The sequence below is a fragment of the Panthera tigris genome, chromosome C1, assembly GCF_018350195.1.
Source record: "Panthera tigris isolate Pti1 chromosome C1, P.tigris_Pti1_mat1.1, whole genome shotgun sequence".
Taxonomy (NCBI): domain Eukaryota; kingdom Metazoa; phylum Chordata; class Mammalia; order Carnivora; family Felidae; genus Panthera; species Panthera tigris.
In genome coordinates this window covers 97277869-97304982 of record NC_056667.1, presented here as the reverse complement: position 1 = coordinate 97304982, position 27114 = coordinate 97277869, and the positions used below count along the sequence as shown (strand labels likewise).

The 27114-nt window shown below is 37.6% G+C and overlaps 1 protein-coding gene and 1 long non-coding RNA gene across 3 annotated transcripts in view; one reads left to right on the top strand and one right to left on the bottom strand.

Moving 5' to 3' along the window:
* Nucleotides 1-18009, top strand: part of LOC122240744 — a 35488-nt gene extending 17479 nt beyond the window's left edge. The window contains exons 2-5 of one of the 2 annotated variants that reach the window (XR_006220475.1): nt 4594-4671; nt 4828-4883; nt 15089-15173; nt 17810-18009. This is a non-coding gene — a long non-coding RNA (uncharacterized LOC122240744). Of the gene's footprint in view, nt 1-4593; nt 4672-4827; nt 4884-15088; nt 15174-17805 lie in introns of both variants that reach the window. The other variant, XR_006220474.1, reaches the window with a different exon arrangement.
* The window catches only part of LOC102961635 (bile acid receptor-like), a 44616-nt gene that overhangs the window by 15575 nt on the left and 1927 nt on the right, over nt 1-27114 (bottom strand). The gene's annotated exons all lie outside the window — the stretch shown is intronic.

Sequence of the window (27114 nt, the reverse complement as noted above, 5' to 3'; positions counted from 1 at the left end):
ACCAAACCACTGTATAAGCTACTTAAGTTTCTTGTTTTCAAGGAGCAAATGCTTTTTATAGTTTGACTATCATAGCAACAACATTGGCTTATTTGCTTTGCAAAAATTAAATTAATGATGATGGAAACTAAAGGGTTCCAAAAATACCCTTAACACCTTCCAGTTTAATAATAGTTTAAATTGCCAACAAAATTAATATTCATATTAATTTAGACAGCATAAAATTATAAAATTTTGTGTTTTGAAAGAAGACAAAATACTCACAGTTAAATGATATTACTAGAGATTGTCCTTTTCCTCGCAGAACGAGTATAGATAGATTTAACAAGGACTTCAACTTTCCAGCTGGAGCAAATTGGACCTTTTCCCTATTTATCAAGGAGCGGAGAGGGGGGCACTCTGCATACACTTAGGCTCCAGACACTCTGCAGAGCAACGCTTCAGCTCTATCTCAGAGACAAACTTCCCAGACAATCCTCTCTTAGGTCAAAACAAGGGCAGTTATTATTTGACATAAATCAAATAATAACCAGATCATCAGGGATAGAGTTCTTTGGGACCTTCAGGTCACACTCTCCCAGAGTTCCTTATTGTTTACTTAATAAATATTTTGTTTTCTTGATTAAATTTGACATTCTCCCACTTGGTTACAAAACACTGGGTCTCTAGAAACTACTAAGCAATACGTACAGGAAAGGAAAACCCATCATTAATTCAAACGTCATTAATACAGGTGTTGTAACAATTCAACTTGAAGTTTATCTCTGCATTACCTACAAAGTAATTGTTAGTCCAATTAGAAATGTTGATAATAATTCAGATCGGTACAGTGTTACATGTATACAAGCCATCTAGTCCAACCCTCTCGATGTTTTGGCTTAAAAAACTGCAACACCAATAAATACTACTCCTGGTTCAAGTTCTCATAGCTAAGCCAGTTAGTAGCAGAGTTGAAACTCAATGAAAATTCATGTAGTTGAACAAGATACATAAATAACTTCACTATGATTTTTTTTTTTAATGTCACTTACGTAAACAAAGTCTGTTGGCTACCAGGCTCATAGTATCATCCCTGTAAGGCATCTCTACAGAGGCATGTTCCACCATTAACCTCCAATTCTTCTGGTAACACCTCCTCTAACTCACCTATTTTACGTGACTCTAGGCTCTGGTCTCTGTCCTGCCCAGTTCTGCTTGCACGTTAACGTAGCACAGTATACATTTCCACCTTTCTTGGCATCTTAGTCCACCTCCCGTTTCTGACTTCACAACTACTATATCTGCTGAATTCTTCAAGGGACCTTATCTACTACTGGGAAGAATTCATGATAAAATCTGCAAGTCATGTCACACAGAGTTTTGCTTATTTCTTAAAAGAATAGGCCCTGTGTCTATGAATTTTAATCCGTGAACCAAAGAATAATAGTTCCAGCATTATAAATTCATTTATTTGATTATAAAATATTCCAAAAACAGGCTCCAAATTATGTCTCAGAAGAACTGACACTCTACTGGAAACCTTACAATAAAATAAGGCAAAACAAACACACACTACTTGATGTGTTTTAAAAGCAATGTTTAACTTCTAAATATTTATCAGGAACATTTGCTTCTCAAAAAAAAAAACATTTTTAAAAGAACTTCAGCCCTTTCAGTATTAGTATACAAGTATCAGGGATAGTTTATAAATTATTTTATCATTTTTTTATCTTTTTAATTGAGGTGTAATTGACATAAGACCTTGTATTAGTTTCAGGTTTACAACATAATTCAATATTTGTATGTATTGTCAAATAATCAACATAATAAGTCTAGTTAAGGTCTGTTACCATACATAGTTACAATTTTTTTTTCTTGTGATGAGAGCTTTTAAGATCTACTCGTTTAGCAAATAGCAAATATGCAGTACAGTATATTAAGTATAGTTACCATCCTGTTCATTATTTTATTTTATAGCTGGAAGTTTGTGCCTTTTGATCCCCTTCACCCATTTTGCCCACCCTCCACTCCCCACCCCCTCGGCAATCACCAATTTGTCCTATGAGACTGGTTGTTGTATTTTGCTTTTTTTAGGATTCCGCATATAATTGAGATCATGCGATATTTGTCCTTGTCTGACTCATTTCATTCATCACTTAGCATGATGCCCTCAAGGTCCATCCCTGTTGTTGTAAATGCAAATGGTATACATCATGTTTTCTTTATTCATTCATCTATCCATGCACACTGAGGTTGTTTCCATATGTTTCCTCTTGTAAATAATGCTGCAATGAACATGGGATTGCATATTTATTTTCAAGTTAGTGTTTTCATTTTTTTTTTTCAGATAAATATCCAGAAGTGTAATTTCTTGATCATATAATAGTTCTATTTATAATTTTTGGGGGATTCTCCATACTGTTTTCCATGATGGCTGCACCAATTTGCAGTCCCACCAACAGTGTACAACAGTTCCCTTTTCTCCACATCCTCATCAATGCTTGTTATTTCTTGTCTTTTTGGTAACAGACATTCTAACAGGTGTGATATGATATCTCATCATGGTTTTGATATGCATTTACCTGATGATTAATGATGTTGAGCACCTCTTCAGGTACCTCTTGGCCACCTCTATATCATCTTTGAAAAAATGTCTATACAGGTCCTCTGCCCACTCTGTAATCAGATTGTTTACTATTGAATTATATGAGTTCTCTATATATTTTGGAAATTAACCCCTTGCCAGATATATGATTTCCAAAAGTTTTCTCCCATTCAGTAGGTTGCCTTTTCATTTTGTTGATTTTGAGTATTTCCTTTGGTGCGCAGAGGCTTTTTAGTTTAATGTAGTCCCACTTATTTATTTTTGCTTTTGTTGCCTTTGCTATTGGTGTTAGATCCAAAATATCATCACCAAGACCAATGCAATGAGCTTATAGTCCATGTTTACTTCTAGGAGCTTTATAAATTAATTTTATTATTCAGATAATTACCAATTTTAGCCTCTACTTATAACTATAATTATTAGTTTCTGTATTCAGTGATGTATCTCAAATGCTCAATGATTCAAACGTTCCATTAATTCATATCACCATGACCACTTACACCCTCATTCCACCCTTACTATATCTGAAATATTACAATTCATTGCCACCAGCTTCCTTGTTTAGCATTGCAAAGAGTAATTCATTCAGACCTTTTCTGTTACAAATTTTTATATGTACTTCCCTGGTTTATGATAACACCCTAGACTTACTATGTTGTTCACATAGTACTCATTCCAAGTACTTGAAAATATGTGCAAATATATGTTAATACTTTAAAATGGAGAATGCAGAACATATTTTTAAATTTTATACAACAGGCTACTGTCACCTAAGCACTCTATAATTACATAGTTCACTGATATTCCTTAATAAGCATAAATGGGGGAATCTCCTGAAGTTTATTCTTTTCATACAGTCACTCAATAGGCAGCTAGCCCAGATAGATAGATAGATACGTGCCATTTAAAATAAATATTAACATTGTTATCTTATCAATACATGCCATTTAAAATAAATATTAACATTGTTACCATATCAGTAACAAACAATCTAAAGAGTTATAAATCTAACCAACTAGTTTGCTGTAGGGTTGGGAGCATCATTACGGAAGGCTCTTAAGGAGATGACATCCAAGCCAAGACCTAAAAGATGAGAAAAAGCCACAGAAGGGTTGGGAGATGAATCTTTTCGTGGGAACAACACAGTGTTGTCTATTGGCTTGTGTAATATGGAAAGAAGTCCAGTGTGATGAATGGGAAAAGAAGACACAGTTAGCATAAAATGATACTGGGGGAAAGACATAAACCTGATTTTTTCCCCTTTGTTTTTCTTTCTTTTTTTTTTTTTTTTTAAGTTTTTATTTAAATTCCAGTTAGGTAACATAAGAGCCTTAGAGAGACATCTGAATTTTATTCCAGGTATAATAAGAAATCATTGAAGGACTCTACCCAAAAAAGGCACGTAATCTGAAGTATATTTTTTGTTTTGTTTTGTTTTGTTTTTTTCCTGACAAAGTGAGGATGAGCACACGTGTGCGTGTGGGGGAAGGGTACAGGCAGGGAGAGAGAGGGAAAGAGAGAGAGACAGAGACAGAGACAGAGACAGAGAGACAGAGAATCCCAAGCAGGCTCCACGCTCAGCATGGAGCCTGATCCTGGGCTCAATCTCATGACCCTGGATCATGACCTGAGCTGAAGTCAAGAGTCAGATGCTCCACTGATTGAGCCACCCAGGCGCCCCTTTTTAAAAGTAATCTGTACACCCAACGTGGGGCTTGAACTCACAACCTTGAGATAAAGAGTCACATGCTCTACCTACTGAGTCAGTCAGGTGCCCCTGCTTTTCTTAATGGAGCTTTCATTGACATCATTGTCAGTTCACTTGCAGAGGTAAGGAATAATACAGAGAGATCTGTCTATACTTAATCCAGTTTTCCCCAATGGTAAAACTTGAAGAACTATACTACAATAGCAGAACCAGGATATTGACATTGATACTGATTTCCCCAATTTTGCTTGTACTTATTTTTGCATGTGTATTAAATTCTATGTAATTTTATCACCTATAGGTTCATGTATCCATCACCACAGTCACAGTCAAAACACCGAATAGTTCCAACATCACCAGAAGCCCTCGTGTTGCCCTGGTTTGTATATACCCACCTCCCTCCTCCCATTCCCCATTCCCGAGTGCTGGAGATCACTAATTTTTCTCCATTTCTAAAATTTTGTAATTTCAAAATGTCATATAATGGATCATACATTATATAACCTTTTATGGTGGGCTTTTTTTTTTTTCTCAGCATAATTCCCTGGAGATTGATCCGAGTTGTTGTACGTATCAATAGTCTACTCTTTGGTGAGTAATATTCTATGGTTATAGGTATACCACAGTTTAAACATTCACCTATTGAAGGATACATGGGTTGATTCCATTTTCTGGCTATGGCAAATAAAGCTGCTATGAATATTCATGTACAGATATGTACAAGTATATGCTCATTTCTCTTGGGTAAATGCCCAAGAGTGTGATTACTGGGTTTTATGGTAATTGTATATTTTGTTTTATAAGAAACTGCCAAACGTTTCCAGAATGGCTATACCATTTTACAATTCTACCAGCAACATGCAAATGTATCTCTGTATCTTTGCTAGGATGCAATATTGTCACAGTTTTTTATTTTAGCCTTTCTGAAAGATGTGTAGTGATATCTCATGGTTTTAATTTGCATTTCTCTGTTGGCTAATCATATTGAACATCCTTTTTCTTTTGAGAAAGAGAGAGACAGCAAACTTGGGAGAGGGGTAGAGGGAGAGAGAGAGAGAGAGAGAGAGAGAGAGAGAGAGAGAATCTCAAGTAGGTTCCATGACCCTGGGGTCATGACCTGAGCCAAAGCAACTGACTGAGCCACCCAGGCACCCCTGAACATCTTTTAATGTACTTATTTGCCATTTGCATATCCTCTTTAAAGAAATGTCTGTTCATGTCTTTTTCCTGTTTTCTAATTGGACTAAGGTTTTGTTTTGTTTTGTTTTACTGTTTTGAGGGTTCTTTACATATTCTAGATACTTACTAATCTTTTGTTGCATATGTGATTTGCAAACTTTTTTTCCCCAATTTGTGGTGTGTCTTTGCATCCTCCTGAGGGGATCTTTTGCAGAACAAGTTTTTAATTGTGATAAAGTATAATTTATCAGTTTATCCTTTTATGGAGTGTACTTTAAGTGCTAAGTCTAAGAACTCTTCACCTAGCCCAAGATCCCAAAGATGTTCTCCTGTGTTTTTTTTTTTTTGCAAGTTTTATATTTTAATTTTTTTAAATGTTTATTTATTTTTGAGAGAGAGACAGAGTGTGAGCAGGGGAGGGACAGAGAGAGAGGGAGACACAGAATCCGAAGCAGGCTCCAGGCTCTGAGCTGTCAGCACAGAGCCTGTTGTGGGGGTCGAACCCACAGGCCATGAGATCATGACCTTAGCCCAAGTCGGATGCTGAACCGACTGAGCCACCCAGGCGCTCCTTAAAGTTTTATATTTTAAGTTTCACATTTAAGTCTACGATTTTAGTTACTATTTTTAAAAGGTATGAGGTTTAGGTTAAGGTTCATTTTTTTGCTAAGAGATGTTCAATTGATCCGGCACCATTTGTTGAAAAAGCAATCTTTCCATTGGTGAATTGCTGTTGCACCTTGTGAAAATTCAGTTAGACATATTTGTGTGGATATATTTCTAGGTTCTCTATTCTGTTCCATTGATTTGTGTATCTGTCTCTCCACCAGTACAACACCACGCTATTTTGATTGTTATAGCTATCAAGTAAGCCTGTAATATTGAGTGAAGAGATTCCCCCCCCCCCCACTTTATCCTTCTTTAGTAAGATTGCTTTAGTTATTCTGGGACCTGTGCTTTTTCGCACAAATCAAATTTCAAAATAAGCTTGTCTGTTTCTAAACAAAAGAAAACAAAACAAAACAAAAACTTACTGGGATTCTTCATAAAAATTGTATTAAACCTATTGATCAGTTTGAGAAGAACTGACATCTTACTACATTGAGCCTTTCCAAACATGAACGTAATACATCTCTTCATTTATTTAGGTCTTCTTTGATTTCTTTCATCATAATTTTCAGCATCTATATCCTATACATGTTTTGTTAAGTATATACCTAAGTATCTCATTTTTTTCGAAGTGATTGTAAATAGTACTGTTTTTAATTTCAGTTACTTCATGTTCATTGTTGGTATATAGAAATATGGTTTCATTTCTTGTGTTGATCTTGTATCCTGCAACCTTGCTGAACTCACTTGCTAGTTCTGGAGTGATTTTGTTATGCCTCAGGATTTTCTTTTCTTTTTTTTTTTTTCTTTTTTAAAGATTTTATTTTTGGGGCGCCTGGGTGGCTCAGTGGGTTAAGCGTCTGACTTCAGCCCAGGTCACGATCTCGAGGTCCGTGAGTTTGAGCCCTGCGTCGGGCTCTGGGCTGATGGCTCAGAGCCTGGAGCCTGCTTCCGATTCCGTGTCTCCCTCTCTCTCTGACCCTCCCCCGTTCATGCTCTGTCTCTCTCTGTCTCAAAAATAAATAAACGTTAAAACAAAAATTTTTTTAAAAAGATTTTAAGTAATCTTTACACCTGGGGCACCTGGGTGGCTCAGTTGGTTAAGCATCCAACTTTGGCTCAGGTCATGATTTTGAGGTTCATGAGTTTAAGCCCCACAGCTGGCTCTGCACTGACAGTGCAAAGCCTGCTTGGGGTTCTCTCTCTCTCCCTCTCTCTCTCTGCACAACCCCCTCCTTGCTTTCTCTTTCAAAATAAATAAACTTTAAAAACGAAGAATAAATAAATAAATAAATAAATAAAAGTAATCTCTACACCCAACATGGGGCTTGAACTTACAACCCCAAGATCAAATCAAGAGTTGCATGCTCTGCTGACTAAGCCAGCCAGGTGCCCCCCTCCCTTTTTTTTAAAGATTTTATTTTTACCCTATGACCCAGCAATAGAACTGCTAGGAATTTACCCAAGGGATACAGGAGTACTGATGCATAGGGGCACTTGTACCCCAATGTTTATAGCAGCACTCTCGACAATAGCCAAATTATGGAAAGAGCCTAAATGTCCATCAACTGATGAATGGATAAAGAAATTGTGGTTTATATACACAATGGAGTACTACATGGCAATGAGAAAGAATGAAATATGGCCCTTTGTAGCAACGTGGATGGAACTGGAGAGTGTGATAAGTGAAATAAGCCACACAGAGAAAGACAGATACCATATGTTTTCACTCTTATGTGGATACTGAGAAACTTAACAGAAACCCATGGGGGAGGGGAAGGGAAAAAAAAAAGAGGTTAGAGTGGGAGAGAGCCAAAGCATAAGAGACTCTTAAAAACTGAGAACAAACTGAGGGTTGATGGGGGGTGGGAGGGAGGGGAGGGTGGGTGATGGGTATTGAGGAGGGCACCTTTTGGGATGAGCACTGGGTGTTGCATGGAAACCAATTTGACAATAAATTTCATATATTGAAAAAAAATGCAAAAAAATAAATAATAAATAAAAAAATAAAGATTTTATTTTTGGGGTGCCTGGGTGGTACAGTTGGTTAAGCGTCTGACTTTTGATCTTGGCTCAGGTCAAGATCTCACAGTTCATGAGTTCGAGCCCCACGTTGGGCTCTGCACTAATGTCGTGGAGCCTGCTTAGGATTCTGTCTCTCCTTCTCTCTGCCCCGCCCCTGCTTGTGCGCTCTCTCTCTCTCTCTCTCTCTCTCTCAAAATAAATAAATAAACTTAAAAACTAAAACAAAATAAAATTTAAAAATATTTTAAAGTAATCTCTACACCCAACATGGGTCTCCTTGGAATTTTCTATGTAGACAATCGTGTCATCTGCAAATAGAAACAGTTTTATTTCTTCTTTTCCAATCTGTATGCCTTTCATTTGTTTTCTTGACCTTTTGCAATGGCTAGAACTTCCAGTACTATGCTGAATAAGAGTGGTGAGAGCAGACAGCCTTCCCTTGCTCCCAATCTTGAGAAAGCATATAGTTTTTCAGCATTCTGTGATATTAACTGTAACTTTTTATAGATACTCTCAAGTTGAGGTAAATCTCTTATATTCCTCACTTACTGAGTGAATATTGTTTTTAAATAACTCTGGATGCTGTAAGAGGAATACATTAGAGGAGACTTTAAAAAGTAGTGAGGTAACCAGTTAGGTGACTATCACAGTACTCCAGGTGAAAGATGATGATAGCCTAGGCTTAGATGATGATAGTGATCTGAACCAGGAGATAGGTGAATGGATTCAAGATATATTTTGCTGTAGACTCTGTAGGATTTGCTGATGGATTGGATGGTTAGAGTTAGAAATTGCATTTGGATGCAACCAATAGAAAGTCTACTACAGGGCACTTGGGTGGCTCAGTCAGTTAAGTGTCTGACTCTTAATTTCAGGTCAGGTCATGGTCTCAGGGTCATGAGAGAGAGCCCTGCATGGGGCTCTGTGCTGGGCATGGATCCTGTTTAAGATTCCCTCTCTCCCTCTCCCTCTGCTCCCCCACCCCCACCTCTGTCCCTCCTCCTGTTCGCATGCTCTCTCTCTCCCTAAAAAAAAAAAAAAAGTCCACAACAATGACTTAAGTGGAGGGTTTTTCTCCCCCATATAACAATAGTCTGAATGTGACAAGTCTAACAGTTTAACAGTAGTTTTATTGATGTCATCAGTGTCTCAAGATACTTCTATGCATTGCTTTCTCATCACTAGCATGTAGCTTTGAACCATATGGTCACAAGATGGATGCTGTACCTCCAGGTATCACAGATAAGTTCCAGTAAGGAAGATAGAGACTTGCAAAGATTTTCTTTTAGTAAAACTTTATGTAGAAAGTTAAGCACTTCTAGGATGCCTGAATGGCTCAGCAGGTTGAGCGTCTGACTCTTGATTTTGGCTCAGGTCAGGATCCTAGGGTCATGGGATCAAGCCCTACATCAGTCTCTGTGCTGAGCATGGAGCATGCTTAAGCGTCTCTCTCTCTCTTTCCCACTCCCTCTCCTTTCCTCTGCCCCTCTCCCCCACTCACACTCTCACTCTCTCTCTAAAAGAAAAAGAAAAGAAAGTTAAGCACTTCTGTAAAGATCCATTCATATTTCCTTGATCAAAACTATGTAACTGGTGGGCGCCTGGGTGGTTCAGTTGGTTAAGCAACCAAGTCTCAATTTAGGCTCGGGTCATGATCTCATGGTTTGTGGGATCAAGCCGCACATTGGGCTCTGTGCTGACAGTACAGAGCCTGTTTGAGATTCTCTCTCTCCCTCTCTCTGCCCCTCCCCTGCTTGTTCTTGCTCTCTCTCTCTCATAAAATGAATAAACTTTAAAAAAAAGTTAAAAAAAAAAAGCTACGTGGCTACTCAGCTGCAAGGGAGGCTAGGAAATGAGTATTTCATTTTCCAGTCTTTAAAGGAAAGAAAAGCAAGGAGGAGTTTATTGTAATGGGTGTTAGGTGAGCCAACCCATAGTATCTGCCACATTAAAGATGATGGAGAGTAAGGAACCATGGATAACTCCCAGGTTTCTGGTTGATGGATTATATTACTAAGTTTACTAAGATATATAGACATAAAGAAGGAATGCACTTTTAAATGGAAAAGTAGTAGTTCAATTTTGGACATATTGAGTTTAAAATGTTTGTGAAGCATCTGGAATGTCAAGCAGATAATATGAAGCTGGAATTGAGAGAAGTCCATGCTGGTGGTAATACTGTGGAAGTTTTCAGGATACTGATGGTATTTAAAGCTATTAAAATACATAAGATCACTGAGGAAGAAAAAAGTAGTAGAACACAACCTTGACAAACTCCAATATTTAAGTATCGGTTTGACAACAGAGAACTTGCAAAATAGAGAGAGTAGCTAAAAAGGTAAAAGAAAAAAACAAGAAAAAGGCATCAAGGAAGTTAAAAGAGACATATGTTTCATGGAGAAAGTGCTCAACAGTGTGGAATGCTAGTGAGAAGTTAAATAAGATGAGGAAAGAAAAGGTTCTATTGAATTTAGCAGCATGAAAGTTGGTGGTGACTGTATTAATAGGAACGGATTTCAGAGTCAAGAAATGACAACAACAAAAAATGAGATTAAACCCAAATAAGAATCTGGGATTTTTTTCCCCACACATACCACAAAAAGTCTGGAGGTATCACCAGCTACAGGCGCTAGTTGGCAGTTGAATATCAGAGCCTGTTATGCTCTGATGGCAGCAAGATGGGTGTCACTGTTCTGGACTCGTGTACAAGGCGGGGGGTTGGGGGGGAAGCTAAGGTGTGGAGCCCACAGTGTATGTCCCTTTATTAATAATAGAAAAACTTTCCAAGAAGCTTCCAGCCCCAGAATTCTTTTGTACCTCATCAGTCAGAGCTATGCCACGTAGCCACCCTGAACTGCAAGGGAAGCTCTGGGAAGGTGAGAGTTGAATTTTTCTAGCCTCTACGGAGAAAGTAGACAAGGGAAAAGGGAGTTGGGAATGAAGGGTTAAGTCGATCAAAAGTGCCTGCTATGATGACCCTGACCACAACAGTTTTAGTGGTGTGAGGAGAACAAAACCAGATTACATAGGAGACTGAAGAGGGAACCGGAACTATGCCTGCAGCGTGTCTCCCTGTGTCACCTGCTTTGGACCTCTGTCCCCACCTCAGCCGGAAACGGACCCAACTGCCCCTGCTCCACCAGTGGCTTCTGCACATGCAGAGTGCAAATGCACTGCAGGAAGCAGAACTGCTGCTCTTGCTGCCTGGTGGGCAGTGCCAAGTGTGCCCAGGGCCGCATCTGGCATCAGAAGGAGGCATCAGACAAGCGCAGCTGCTGTGCCCGATGTGACGGAGAGCCTGTTCCAGATGTCAGTAGAGCAACATGAACAAACCTGCAGTTTTAGAACATTTTGTCCTATGCCTCTGACCTGTTGGCTACATTCTTATTTCTGTAAAATACATGGAATTATAATAAAAGTTGTTGACTTTTTAAAAAAGTGAATTGGAGGGAGAGGCAGCAAAACACAACAGATGGAAACATTCTTCATTTGGCTAGAAGTTTAGCTGTATGGAGGAGCAGAGAAGTGGGATGGTATCTAGACTGGGATTTAAGGTCCAAAGGTTTTTGGTTGCTTTTTTTTTTTTTTTTTTTTTTTTTGCTATTGTTGTTTTTAACGCCAAGGAGACAATCTTTGTCAGGTGACAGGAGTGATCGCAGTGAAGAGGGGAGAGATTAATGATGCAGCAAGTCAAGGGAATAAAGAGGACTCCAAACAGCTCATGCCCATGGGTTCCAGCCTACTTGTGATCTTCTCTTCCTGTCCTGTCTTGCCTACGGACTTTGGACTCACTTAGCCACCCTTCACAAATGCTTCAGCTAATTCCTTGCAGTAAATCCCTTAAAATTCCTGGTTCTGCTTCTTTGATTAAATCCTGACTGATACTGAATTTGATCCTTAAGAAGCCATTGAAAAGGCAATTAAGTTATCCACTGGTTTCTAGGAAAGCAGAGGAGTTACACTTGACTTAGAGAGGTGAGTGAAGACTTCCAGAGTGAGATTTCACTTAAACTGAATTTTAAAGAATTATTAACAATTAGTAAGGTAAGAGAGAAGTGGAAGCGGTGGTAAGCTAGTAAGCCAGCTTGCTGGAAAAACACAAACTTGATTTGTGGTGGTTGATTATTTCACTGGTGCATATACTCCCACCATGGCCAATATCAAGCCACCAATGTGATGTTATAGGATACAGACTCAGGAAAAAATGCGCACAGTTGGCTTGTATGAGTCTACACCACTTAAGTGGAAGGTGGAGGGAGAACAGAATATACAACAGAAAAGTATACACCAAGCTTCTTTCTTCTACAGTACACCTTGTCATGGAAAAAAGACCCAGTGGAGCCTCTTTCTCACACAGTTGTCACTGCGGTAAAAGAACAAAGTTCAGAAGCATGACTGTAGTGTCGGGCAGCTTACCAATAATGAACACCATTATAATAAATTCAGCTAAGAAATGTTTAGACACTGTCCTAAAGAAGCGGATAATGTTATTTGCCTAAGATCGATGACAAGTAAATGCAGACATGGGATTCAAAGCCTAGACAGTGTACAGAGACTGCTCTTTCCACTGTAAAATGCTTCCTCACTACCATTTCTTATTATAGGAACTAAACTAAGAGACCAGAATGTATAACATCAGGAAAATCCTTATACACCCCGCTAGCCTTGGATCAAATTTTTTAGAATCTCTGTAGTAAGATAAAAATGACTAGTTGGTTTTGCAGTAATTTAAAATCCAGTCTCTAATTTATTCATCTATGGCTAATTCATTTTTGACAAAGATGCCAAAACCATCCAATGGGGAAAGAATAGTCCCTTCACCAAATCGTGCTGGGACAACTGAATACCCACATGCAAAAGTGGATATTTTTGGAAATATATATATATATCTCCATATATATGATATATCACATCACATAAAAAAATTAACTCAAAATGGCTTAATGACTTAAATATGAGCTAAAACCATAAAACTCTTAGAAGAAAACATAGGGGTAAATTGACATGATCCTGGATTCAGGAATGGTTTCTTAGATAGGGCATCAAAAGTATGAGTTACAAAAGAAGATATAAATAGATAAATTGGACTTCATCAAAACTAAAAACTTTTATGCATAAAAGAACATTATCAAAAAGGTGAAAAGAAAATCTACAGAATGGGAGAAAATATTTGCAAGCCATATATGTAGTATCCAGAATATATCAAGAATTCTCACAACTCAACCACAGAAAGATTTAAAAAGTCCAATTTAAAAATGCATAATGGGGGCACCCGCGTGGCTCAGTCAGTTAAGCATCTGACCCCTGATCTCAGATCATGTCTTGATCTCAGGGTCGTGAGTTCAAGCCCTGCATTGGGCTCCACACTGGGCATGAAGCCTACTTTTAAATAAATTAAATTAAATTAAAATGCACAAGGGACTTGATTACACATTTCTTTAAAGAAGACCTACAAACAGCCAACAAACACATGAAAAGATGAACATCATTAGCCACTAGGTAAATGCAAATCAAAACCATAATGAAGTACCACTTCATACTCCTTAGGATAGCTATAATTTAAAAAAATAGTAAATAAGTGTTGGCGAGTGTGTGCAGAAATTGGACCTTTAGTACACTGCTAATGGGAATGTAAAATAGTTCAGTATTATGAAAAAGTTTACTGATAACTCAAAAAGTTAAACATAGAATTAGCATATGACCAAACAATTCTACTCCTAAATATATACCCAAAAGAATTGAAAACAGGTACTCAAATACATATGCATAGCAGCACTATTCACTTTAGCCAAAAGATGGGAAACACTACAAATGTCCACCAACAGACAAATGGATGAACAAACTGTGGCATAAACAGACCATGAAATATTAATTAAGCCATAAAAAGAAATGAGTCCTGACATATGGTCCAATGTTGATAAGTCTCAAAAATGTTGTTAAGTAAAAGTAAGTAGATACAAAAGGTCACATATTGTATGATTCCACTTATATGAAATATCCAGAATAGGTAAATCATAAAGACAGGATGCACACCGGTGGTTGCCAGGAGGTGGGGATGGGATAAATGGAGAGTAATAGCTTAAATGGGTATGGGCTTTCCTTGTGGGGTAATGAACATGTTCTGGAACTAAAACAGAGGTAGTAAGTGTACAACACTGTGAATATACTAAATACCACCGAAATGTTCACTTTTTAAATGGTTATGTTTCGTGAATCTCAACTTAGAAACAGAAAAGCTGGATTCTAAATTTGGTTCTATACTTAAGAGTTCATATTAAGCAATCAAAAAGAATGTCTCCAGTTGTACTGACTTTCATTTCATGTTAAGATCAAGTGAATTCCATTTTGTGTTTTGGAGCTGTTTCACTGAATTTGAAAACCAAACTAGATATGGCTTTCAATACTAAACCAAACAGTAAGAAATAAAGTTATAACATAGGTGGTTTGGTTGGTTTTTTTCTTAAGGGTTTTAAAATATTTTTGAGGTTCTTAATAGTAAAAGGAAATCATATTTAGTACAGCTGGATCATTTCTACATAATTGGCTTTTCATTCTTGATCTGGTTTTGAACTGTTTACTCCACTTTAGTAATTAACCATTATCAGCTTCATTAATGAAACAGAAACCACCTCCTATAATCATTTATAAAATGCTTGTCAAACAAAATTTAAACAAAGAATAGGATCTGGGCAAAGTAACAGCTCTTTGAAAGCTACTGCAACTAATTATAAAGTATTCTAGTTATTTTGTTGTTGTTTTCCATTTATTATGAAAGAATCCTTCAGGACCTACAGATTTTCTCTTGGCATAGTTATCTGAATTCTTTTATCCAAGAGGAATTATTTTAACAATACTTTTTATCCGCTGTTATGAAAAGCTCTGAGTTTTCAGCTGCTTATTTATGTCTATTACTTATAAAAATCAGATTCCTATTTAATCAAGCCACCTTTAGAGACTTTATTTTCTATTTACTTGATTTTTAGGTGACTGAAAAGGAGCATGGGAGATAGTTGAAGACATATTTCTTAGTTCAAGATATATTTATGAGACCACACAAGCAAAATTATGGTTTGTATATCCAAAAACAAAATTAGATTTAAGTATTCTAAAAGACTGCTCCACTGGCATTTAATGAGAATGCCACAAAGTTTTAAATGATTTCTAGGAAAATAGGCTCCACTATTGTAATCCTTTCTCTCCAAGGCTTCATATTTTATAGAATTTAGAATATTACTAATTTAGAAAAATAAGGCAAAAATTAAAATGTTAATTCAGAATACAAGAGATAATGATGAGATGCAAACTTTATATATATAAATGATGCAAGTGGTAGATCACCAACTGAGCATGTTCTTTGAGCTTCTTTTCTAGTACACAATTGTACTTTGCTAGCTAAAAGATCAACAGTAGCAACGGAGCAGGAGAAAGCACATCGGGTGATTTAATCCCTGATCTTTTTTCATTACTATTCTATTAGAATGTTGGTCTGTGGCTATCTGCCTCCCTGTTGTGTTCCCAGTGCCCATCTCAGGGCCTGGCTCAGAATGCGTGCTCAGTATTTCTTGTGTGGATGAATAAACAAATGGATGAATGAAGGATGAATGACGGCTATGCTAACCAATTGAGCTAACTGTCCAGAACTTGAAAGCGAAGACGTAATAAAGTAATACTTCTGGCATTCGAGAACGTCAAAATACTCAATTAAGGAGCCCATTATCTTACACCTTCACTTTTGAACTCAACATTTATTTATCCTCATTTTGCAGGAGGAAAACTGAGCACTAGTAGCTAACACTGTTTATGCATCTGTTAGCACTTTATCTCCCTGGGCCTTAATTGTTTTCATTCATATTTATTTAACCCATTAGCCATGTATACCTTATGAGCAAACACCATGTTCGTTTTTATCTCCCTGGCACTTAATACAGTGACTTGTGCATAAGAGATGCTCAATAAATGCTTGCTGAACCCAAAGTTTAAACTTTTCTAAAAATATTTTCCTTTTCATTTTTAAGTTGTTTCTAGTGTATTAATATAGTACAGACCTTTCAGAATTCAGGAATGTGCAGATAATACCATGGGCATTTCTACTTATTTGTGACAATATATTTTCGAAATCTTATTGATTAGCTCTGACTTACGAAGAAATGGCTCCAAAAATTTATGACTTCTAATTAGCATTAAATAATATTTTAGAAATTTCTTCATTTGGATTTTACAGAATATTACACATTTAAAAAATTATATTAATACAACAACCAATGAAAAAATTAAATCTTGTTACAAACCCAATTTCAAGAGCAGAAAATTTATCTAATGTTCCAGTTACAATTCTCCTATCTGGAGGATTTAGAAAATAAAATTTCCCAGAATTTTCCCATAATATCAGGGACAATCTAGGAAAAAATATTCATTTTTCTCCAAAGTGGCAAAGGTACATAGGCACCTGCTAAGGGTCCGTATTCTGAGAGGAAACACACATACACACACACACACACACACACACACACACACACCATCTGATTTAAATCGACAAGTGAATCTCCTTTATATGAATTAAAGAACTGAATGATATCAGGGAGAATTTCAGTCACCACTTATGATACTAACACTTTTTACCTGGAAATTTCACCATTGGTTTTAGACTGTCAGATATGTTTTATAAATGCACATTAAAATATAGAATTAAACACTCTAACATTTTTCCCATTATACTTCCCCTTGTTCCTTGATATTATGTTTGGCATAATGTTATAGAAATGCACATGATTTCTGAGGATTGTTTTGGCATTGCCAGTCTGCTTTGTGTGATGCAGCACTGACAGATCAGCTCAGGCTCTAATTGTAAGAATAAAAAATTTTTCACATTTTTAATGTAGTGTTTATGACTACTTGACAGTTCTCTTTACATTAATGTCAGAGTTAGAATGGGGATTTTTTTTAGATTAAGGAGGAGGATAGTTGCTCTGGATGATAGCTGCATACAGGGGAAGAGTTGCCCTTTCTTGTTTTTAACTAAATCAAGTAATTCTTTGTTAGCAGCTCTTCTGAGTCCTACCAGAATGGAACTTGTCTCATTTTGACAAGATGCAGAAGTGGCACTACTAGATATTAAAAGCATTAAAACATTAACCTTTAGCAACCTCATTTTTCACTCAGTACCCGCGTTTCAGTATTTTATCAAACTGAAGTCAAACGCTAAAAATTGGAGTGAACAACGGATCTATTCCCTTTAACCTAAAAGAATAAATGTGATAGAAAGTAAGGCATTAGAAGGAAGAGACAGTATAAATAGTTGTTTTAGTGTTAACATAATTCTAATCACTTATGACTGGTGAAACTAGTGTCAGAAAGGGAATTGGTCAAGAAACATCCTCTGTGATTATCTGGGGGTGGGGGGGGAGAGCGGGGGTGTGTGAAAAACAAGCTCTCTTGAATTCACTTTGACCCCAAGGCCCTCCACTCCCTGTTACTAGCACTAAGTTCAATTAACTCACAATTCCTGTCTGGCCCCTCCTGGTCTTTGAGTTTACAACTCCTAAAAGGAAAGAATATATATTTGGAATAATGCATATAATCATTCCAAGTTGTTGTTGAGATGCAATTCCCCAGGGTTTTGTTTGTTTGTTTGTTTGTTTACATACCTGCACATCTTGTAAGCAATACACTTATTCCCTTTGTTCACACTATGTTTTCAAAGACAGGTTTAGTGGATTTTGGTACTTGGGCTGTCCAAAGCATCAGACTCCAGCAGTCTTCAACTGATGAGCTGCCGTAAAGAGGCAAAGTTGCTATTTGGCACCTTTGCAAAGAAACTTCCCCAGGAATCTGGCTGGATAACTGTTCAGGGTAAGCTGAGATCTGCAGTAATGACTGAAGAGTATCATGGCAGGATGTGTGCTTCCAGCCCTAGGGTCAGTTTTTCTACTTCTGCCTCACCTTAGGACTGTTTTCCTTAGGAGTCATTTCTCAATAAACTGACTAGTTCCACAGCTCAATCTTCTGTGCTATTTAACCCTGAAATCATCCCAGACTAGCACCGACTATTTATGGACCAGGCACTATACTTGGTTCTTTGTATATATTGCCTCTTTCATTTCTACAGCCACCATGTTACACAAGTACTCATGTAATCCTCATTTTATAGATGAGGGAACTGAGGCTCAGAAAATTTAAATGGCTTTCCCAGGGTTACACAGCTGGTAGGTGTTTATCCAGATTAAACCTAGATATATTCAACTAGGTATATTCAAAGCCCATACAGTGGTTCAGGAGGAGTAGGTGAAGACAGGAGATAAACTGGCCTATCCTCCTCAAAACGCCAATCACAGAGGGGCGCCTGGCTGGCTCAGTCAGTGGAGCATATGACTCTTGCTCTTGGGGTTGTAAGTTTGAGCCCCATGTTGGGTGTAGAGATTACTTAAAAATAAAATCTTAAAATAAAAAAAAAAAGAAAAATGCTGATCACAGCATAGCATAATATATAGAGATGTTGAATCACTATGTTGTACACCAGAAACTAATGTAACATCGTGTCAACTCCACTCAAATTTTTTTAAAAAAGTAAAACAAAACAAACAAACAAACAAAACACTGACCACAATATGTATGGCCTTGTGACCAGAGAAAAGGAAGAGGCCTGAAATAAAAACCATAATCCTCACTTCCTAGGAGCAACCTGTTGGAACTTCTTGGCTTATTGTTGAACATGGCCCATCTCATACAAGACCATCAGTAGAACAGACAAACTAAGCTGAGTGGTCCAACAGGACAGTATTATGACATAAACATAAGACTACATTTTAGTTCTCACCTACTGGGACATGCAACTATCCATCAGGGAGAAGACTGCAGAAATGGGCATAAAGGAGTAGCTGGAGGCAGAAGCTTGAAGCAGAAAATTCTCAAATGGCTGAGAAAATAGTCCCCACATTTTAGCTAGATCAATAAAGTCAAATATGATAAAGACAGTTAAGGCTACTGACTTAGAGTCAGAGGGACCTGACCCTAAAATGAATTCCTCTTCTATGAGATGCTAGAGCTTCAAAGCAGACTTGATTATCCAAGATACATTGAAGGAGTGTTCCTTCAATAATTGAAACATAGGATAGTAAAATATCTTGATAGTCTCTAAATGAGAGATTAGACTGAAGTCTCAAAAGAACACTAACATAAGTAATCTAAGTGAACAGCCTCAATCATGTTATTTACAACCGAAATACCCAAATTTTTAGTATGTTCACAAAGTTGTGCAACCATTACCACAATCTAATTGTAGAGCATTTTCATCACCCCCAAACAAAGCTTGATTTTGAGACTTGAAATACTTAAAATACTAAAGAATATAATACATTGTATTCTCTTTCTCCTAGACAATTAAGAATAACTGTTAAGCAAGATTTGGAAAACTGAACTTCCACTATGCTTCAATTGACAATATTATATATTACACCTTAAGCCAATTTAAAATGACTAAGAAAGTCAACTTAAATATTTTCCCATCTAGCCTCCTGCCAGCCAAGCAATCACAAACCAGAAGCCGCCAGCCTGACCCAGACCACAGGGACTACCCTGCAGACTCATGAACAAAATAGTTATTGTTTTAAGCCATTAAGTTTGGGGGTAGTTTATTATGTAACAAGAAATAAATGATCCGCCTTCTGAGTCACTTCAGTACTTTATTCCAAGCATTCAATGACCACCCCCACTACCATTCTAGGTACCTAATTTTACCTCCTTTTTCAAATAAGAAAAACAGACATACTTAACTCCCCACCCTGACCAAACACCGCACTATAGCATAGTGGCCAAGAATACTAATCCTAAGGCCAGACTCCCAATTCTTATCTGGACTCTGGCACATATAAGCTATAAGGCTGAGAGAAAATTACGTGTTCCTTCTCTGTAAGAGTAGGGACAGTGATAATACCTACCTCATACAGTTGTGGGGAAAAATATGAATAAAGCCTTGAGACCATTTTGTTTCCCATAGTCAACACTAAAAATATAAGCTACTATTATGTTTATTGTGCACTGGCCAGTGACCTTGACTTTTTAACAGTTTCATTCACAACCATATTCAGTATTCATATACCATAAAATTCATACATTTAAAGTGTACATTTCAGTGATTTTTAGTATGTTTATAGACTTGTGCAACCGTCACGACAAATCTAATTTTAGAGCATTTTCATCACCCCCAAACAAAGCTTGATTTGGAGACTTGAAATACTAAAGTGGCTGTCAGACACATCCTTGAGGAAAGGCCAAAAGTCCAACAGGGAATACCAAATACTGATGCCAGTCTAATGAGCAGGAGCAGAACTGTAAATAAGAGGTGAAGCCAAGAATTAGGATCAGATGGAAACAGACTTGAGAGGAAATGAAGTTCAATACATAGCCACAAACAGTACTAGCCTGTCTACGGTTAACATTTTCACATTTGCCAGGCTGACTTAAAGGTGTGGCACCAGGGAAAGCTTCTCACTTCCCACCTTCAGACCTACTCTGTCAAGACTTAAAAATCTAGGACTTCCCACAAATCTCTGCCCTCTAAAAGGTTCTAACACAGGGGCGCCTGGGTGGCTCAGCTGGTTAAGCATCCGACTTCAATTCGGGTCATGATCTCATGGTTCCTGGGTTCTGTGCTGACAGCTCAGAGCCTGGAGCCTGCTTCCGATTCTGTATCTCCCTCTCTCTCTCTCTGCCTCTCCCCTGCCACACTCTGTGTCTCTCTAGCTTTCAAAGATAAATAAATATTAAAAAATTAATAAAAAAATAAAAGATAAAAGAAATTACAACACAGGAAAAGATGATTATTTAAAACAAAATTTTAGTCATCATTGCCCTTGTATCTACTGGCAATACTTTACCACAGAGGGTTCCCTACCAGTGACCTTCAGTCGACCACAGTGGTATAGAATGACAGTTCTCCTCCCAAAGTTCGGGGTCCTTTCAACGCTTTTTATCCTTTCCTTCCCAGGCCATGGGCTTTCCTGCTCTTTCCCAGACCCAGCCAGAGTAAAAGGCTGGCCTTCTCTACTTAGGAGCCTCATCTCCTTCTCAAGGATGACCGACGGTGGGAACAAGTGTGGCATTCAGGAAAGATCTCCTATTTCCCACCACACAAAATATGATATGGGCCCTGGCCACAGGAAGCCACAATAGTTTAGAGTTTCCAAAGTCTGACTTACTCAGCCTTAACAGGGATCACATGTGGCTCACTGACTGTCTCACCCAGCTGCCACCGTGTCAGATCCAGTCCAGCTCCTTTTCCCATACTTTCCTCCAGGTTACACTGAAAAGATTTCAGATCTTCATGTTCCTCTTGTGGTCTGCTCTCCCAATTTCTTACAAACAAACATTCGTAACAAAGACATACACACTCCCAAATAAAAGTAATGATTATATTCTGTCATAAAGCAGCCTATTCTGGAATGATAAAGAAAACAATTAACTGTAGGCAGCCTGTTCTGTAAAAGATGCAATTATGTGTAAAAGATGCACATAATTCACACTGTTAAGCCAAACTTTAATCATCTCGAAATTAAGCATATTAATTTGTTTTGTTTCACCCGGTCAGGATCATCCCCATACAGTAAGTACTATTACTCATTATTCAACATCTCCAACACTGAAAGAGGTCACCAAAATGCTTACAGAACAACTCCAAGCTCCATCATACAATATAGAGACTGGCTACTGTCCTTAAAATGACATTCTTTCCAGTTCATGTGACTTGTCCATGCCTACTTCGACCACCTGTGGTCAGGGGGCAGGATCATAAGGGCCTATAATCCCTTAAATATTCTTACAAAATCCAAAAATCTCTGAAATTTGAAAGCTTGTTTTCATAACTCATTTGGCAGCAAAGCTGGCTACCTCCCACTATATACAAATATTAACTCAAAATGGATAAGAGACCTACATGTAAGAACTTGAAAATATAAAACTCTTACATGAAACAAAAGTAAATTTTCATGACCTTGCGTTATGCAGTAGTTTCTTAGCTATTACAGCTACAACATAAAAAAACAAATTAAAAACAGGTAATTTACATTCCATCAAAATTAAAAAACATTTGTACTTCAAAAACTACCATAAAGAAAGTAAAAATAGAGGAAAATATTTGCAAATCATATATTTGATTAGGGACTTAAATCCAGAATATACAAAGAATTCTTATGACTCAGCAAAAAGACAAAAAAATCCAACTTAAACATGATCAATGTGTTTGTATAGACACTTCTCCAAAGGAGATATATCAGGGCCATTAAGCATATGAAAAGATACGCAACATCGTTAGCCATGAGGGAAGTACAAATCAAAAACACAGCGAGATACCATTTCGCCCCACTAGTATGGCTCTAACAACAACAACAAAAGGAAGGATAACAAGTGTTGGCAAAGATGAGAAGAAACTGACAATGTAAAATGATGTGTGGCTGCTTTGGAAAATAGTTTGGCAGTCCCTCAAAAAGCTAAATGTAGAGTTACCTTATGACCAAGCAATTCCACTCCAGGGTATTTAACCATAAAAATCAAAAGCATATGTTCCCACAAAAACTTGTACACAGATGTTCATAGTAGCATTATTCATAATAGCCAAAAAGCAATCCAAATATCCATCAACAGATAAAGAGGTAAATAAAATGTGATATATTGTTCCATTGTATGGAACATTACTCAGTCATAAAAAGGAATGAGGTTCTCATACACACCACAATATAGACAAACCTTGAAAACATTATGCTAAGTGAAAGAAGTCAGACACAAAAGATATATATTCTATGATTCTGTTTAATATGAAATACTCAGAATAGGCAAATCATTAGAGACAGAAAATTGATTAAGGTTGCCAAGGACTAGGGTGAGAGGGAAATGGGAAGTGACTGCTAATGGTTATGGAATTTCTTTTCAGGTAATGAATGTCCTAGAATTAGTGTTGATCAATACACAACTTCTAAAATCTACTAAAAACCACCAAATTGTATGCTTTTAAAGGGTGAAATTCATCATACATGATATCTCAATAAAGCTAGTATTAAAAAGTAAAACAAAAAACATGACTTGGGTTATTGCTGAGTGAGGTTATATATAATCTTTAATACCCATGTTAAATCAATATGCATTTATTTGCTGCAGAAATCTGTTTAATTTTGAGTACTTCCCCAGACCCTGCCAAGGGTGTTCTATAATATCAATATTATAGATCTCAGTGCCTCCGTAAAATCTTAAATTTTCTGAATCTCAGAATACATGGGACCCAAGATTTTTAGTAAGGAATTATGCGATTGTATAACCAAAACCTGACTTATCATAAAAGTCTGAGCTTGACAGATAATACTAAAGCTCTTTCATGCATGAAGTAGGAAATAAAAGTATCTAATACATGGGGCTGGTCCGAGTGCAGTGGTGTTTACAATTAATTGATCATAGCCAGTTACAGATTTCTTTGTTCCTTCTCCACTCCCACTGCTTCACTCAACTAGCCTTAAAAAAAATAAAGAAAAAAGAAAAAAAATCTAACACATAGGATAATCATGAGGATTAAGTAATTAATATAAAGTCCTTAGAACAGTGACTGGCACATAGTAAGCACTTATTAAACATCAGTATTGCTATTATTCTCGTTGAAGTAGGAGTTTGGTCCCAATGACAGCTCTTCTGGATCTAATACCTTCCATTAGACCAGGTGTCAGAGATGTTTATGGTTCTATAAAACCAGTATTCTCTTCTGTAAACTTTGGCTTCCCATGTCAGGAGAAGGGGGGCAGGATGTAGGCCTCCTGAGGCACAGTACAGAATGGTAATAGGAAAAAATATCACAGAATAGCATAATGAGAGGTAGAATTCAATGGAGTTGGTTATCTCTGTGGCTTTGAATGGACCCAAAAAGTCATCTTCCAGATTTTGATAGGAATAGATTGTACAAGCATAGCAAGAGAATTAGACAGGGACTTCCACAAGACTGCCTCTCCTGTAGGCCACTCTCTGTTGTGCATACTGAAGCACTCTGCTTTGTATAATGTAGATGTCCTGGAGGGTTGTGGTTCAACAGTGTGGGAAATTGTGGGAGAGTACTGGAATTGTGGGTTTTAGTAAAAAGTATATTAAAGTATTGTTTGCAGTTCTGCAGTGGTGAGGTAGGAGGACCAGCACTGTTATCTAGAGTAGATATGGTAGTGGAATTTGTCTTCCAGAATTCTGTTGATATAATCTGTTTGGCAAATTGGTCCTAAGGTGATTGGCAATGGACATGTGGACATACACAAAGGAATCTGACATGATTGCCAGAATCATAATAAGTCTGAGGGCCACAGATAAGTTGTTAGTAAATCTCTGGAGATAACTCTTTAAAACAGTGGAGATGACTACATCAATCAGGAATCTAGAATATGGGCCTTTTGATTAGCACCATTTCTTTCAAAATTCAAGGGGGAAACAAAAACAGTCTAATATATTTTTCAGCTAGGGCTGAAAGCTGCAGAGTTTTCAAGAGTTCTCAGGGAACCTGCACGGCTTTTTGTCAAGGCTTATAAACAAACCTATGTTCCCCAGTTCTGGCTGTATGCATGATGTGAAAGGCAAAACTTTGATAAAATTGCCCATTTTATCTGGCATAGGCTAAGCATTTTCATTTTTCTCTGAGTTGATGCAAACCAAGGTGGTCAGACTTCACCATCTCAGGATTCCTATTTCCTTCAAAGTAGTTTTGAAGACAACTTGACTATCTTCTTATCACTTCACAGCTTTGCCTCAACCAACACAGTCTTCCTTACAAAGGCATAACAGTTTCTTATAGAGTAGACTCATAACATTCCTGAGTGAAAAAGCCTGAGACTTTTATGATACTGCAAATTTGAAAAGATGACTGCAGTATATAATTTTCCCCACAAAATGAATACAAAACCACATATGCAACAATAAAATGGTGCCAGTGCAGAGTTAAGTTGTTGCTTAAACGAACCCACTAGCTAAGCAGAGACCCTACACACTAGCTTGTAGTAGAAAAATCACCATACTTCATGGACTGTCACGATCTTTTGAGAATACTCAAAGGTCACGAATGCTAAATCTTCAAATTCCAAGAATCTTCTGTGATGTGGCTCTCCATACGATGGAAGGGGATCTGTCACTGTTGGTTATATGTTTCCATAATTTAGGGACACACTGATCAGTCAAGGATGAGGGTAAGGGTGATAAATCTTTTGAATCAGAACACAGTGCCTACCCATTTAGGTGGGCCCATGTTACAGAGTGAACTATTTACAATCTCATTCATGTTTTACGGAACATTCAGTAGGCTTTGGAGCCAACTTTGCCTCTTAACCCAGGTTGATACTCTATATTATACAGCGATTCATATCTCACCTAACTCAGTGTTTCTGCTGACAAATAACTCCATAACTTCATAACATATATTGCATTTAGAAATAATACCTCATTTGCTTTCTTATTAATCAACTGGCCTCTCTTTCCTTTCACTTTACAGTTCCAAAAAGGAGGGAGGGGATACTTTGGGAGTGTCCAGGCCTGAGAGGAAATAGAAAAAAATATCTTGCCATTTCTGTCAGGGTGGACTGTGGAAAAAATCAGAAGATTGTGGGAAGACACAGACACATACAGGTCCTGACCTTTCTTCTGTGAAGTCCCAGGTTAAAGTCCAAAATAGAAGAATGTTTTGTCCTGCTTCCCATTTGAAATTCTATGCAGATGTAAAGCATTCCATTCCATACCATTATTATTTCTTCTAGTAAAATTTGAACTCATCGGGTCTGCTCTCTCATATAATACTAATTTAAATTAAATTAAAATTAATTAGTTAAAATTCCAGAACCTAACCTTCTAAATGCAAGTTTTCTTTTCTTTTTTTTTCAAGTTTTAATTTAAATTCCAGTTAGTTAACATACAGTGCAATATTACTTGCAGGTGTAGAATTTTGTGATTCATCACTTACATACAACACGCAGTGCTTATCACAAGTGCCCTCTTTAATACCTATCACCCATTTAACCTGTTCACCCCCACCCCCGACTTAGGTAGATTTCTTTTAAACAAAGAGTTTGATAATCTGTATCTCGTTAGTTAAAGAGGAGGACTCCTTGCTGGCCCCACAACAACCATTGCTGATATAAAGAAGAGAAATGGTGGGGCACCTGGGTGGCTCAGTCGGTTAAGCATCTGACTTCGGCTCAGGTCATGATTTCATGGTCCGTGGGTTCAAGCCCCACATGGGGCTCTGTGCTGACAGCTCAGAACCTGGAGTCTGCTTCAGATTCTGTGTCTCCCTCTCTCTCTGCCCCTCCACTGCGCTCTCTCTCTCTCTCTCAAAATATTAAAAAAGAGAAAGAGAAACGGTGATCACAACATGGAAGACACCCAGATGTTCCCACTGGCCTCTAAGGAAATGAGAGCAGTAGCTGAGAAACTGGCTAGGAAACTTACCAGAGGAATTCACTGCAACATCAGGAGGTACCCAGGTGGTCCTATAACTAAGGATTCCAAATACTGCCTCAGCCAGGAACCTATTGAGAGGTATGGCCTTAAGGAGGTATTAGATGTATAAACCCCTCCCCACTGCTGCATATGGGTCAGGGAGGACTACTAGGTCCGGAGTCTAGAGAGGAAAGACCAAGCTTTCTGAGGGATGGAACCAGACCAACCACAGACCAATCACACCTCCAAAGGCTGGGGTTTGCAGGGGACACTCTTTGCCCAACACCTTCAAATACCCATACTCCATCATGGGTCAAAGAGGGGAAAGGGGGATGAAATCTGAAAAACAATCACACATAAGAATCTGATTTACCTAAAGAAACTGTTAAATTACTTAATTAGACTAAGTTTATCAGACTCAACTAAAAGCTAGGGTTGGGGTTTTTGCCCTATTTTACCTAATAAGGTGGACATGGGGGTTCACAAGAAATTGCAGATTACAGAAAATAAGCTACAGTTTGTGCACATATCTGTGTAATAAAAGTAAATTTGTGACCCTATTGCATATAGT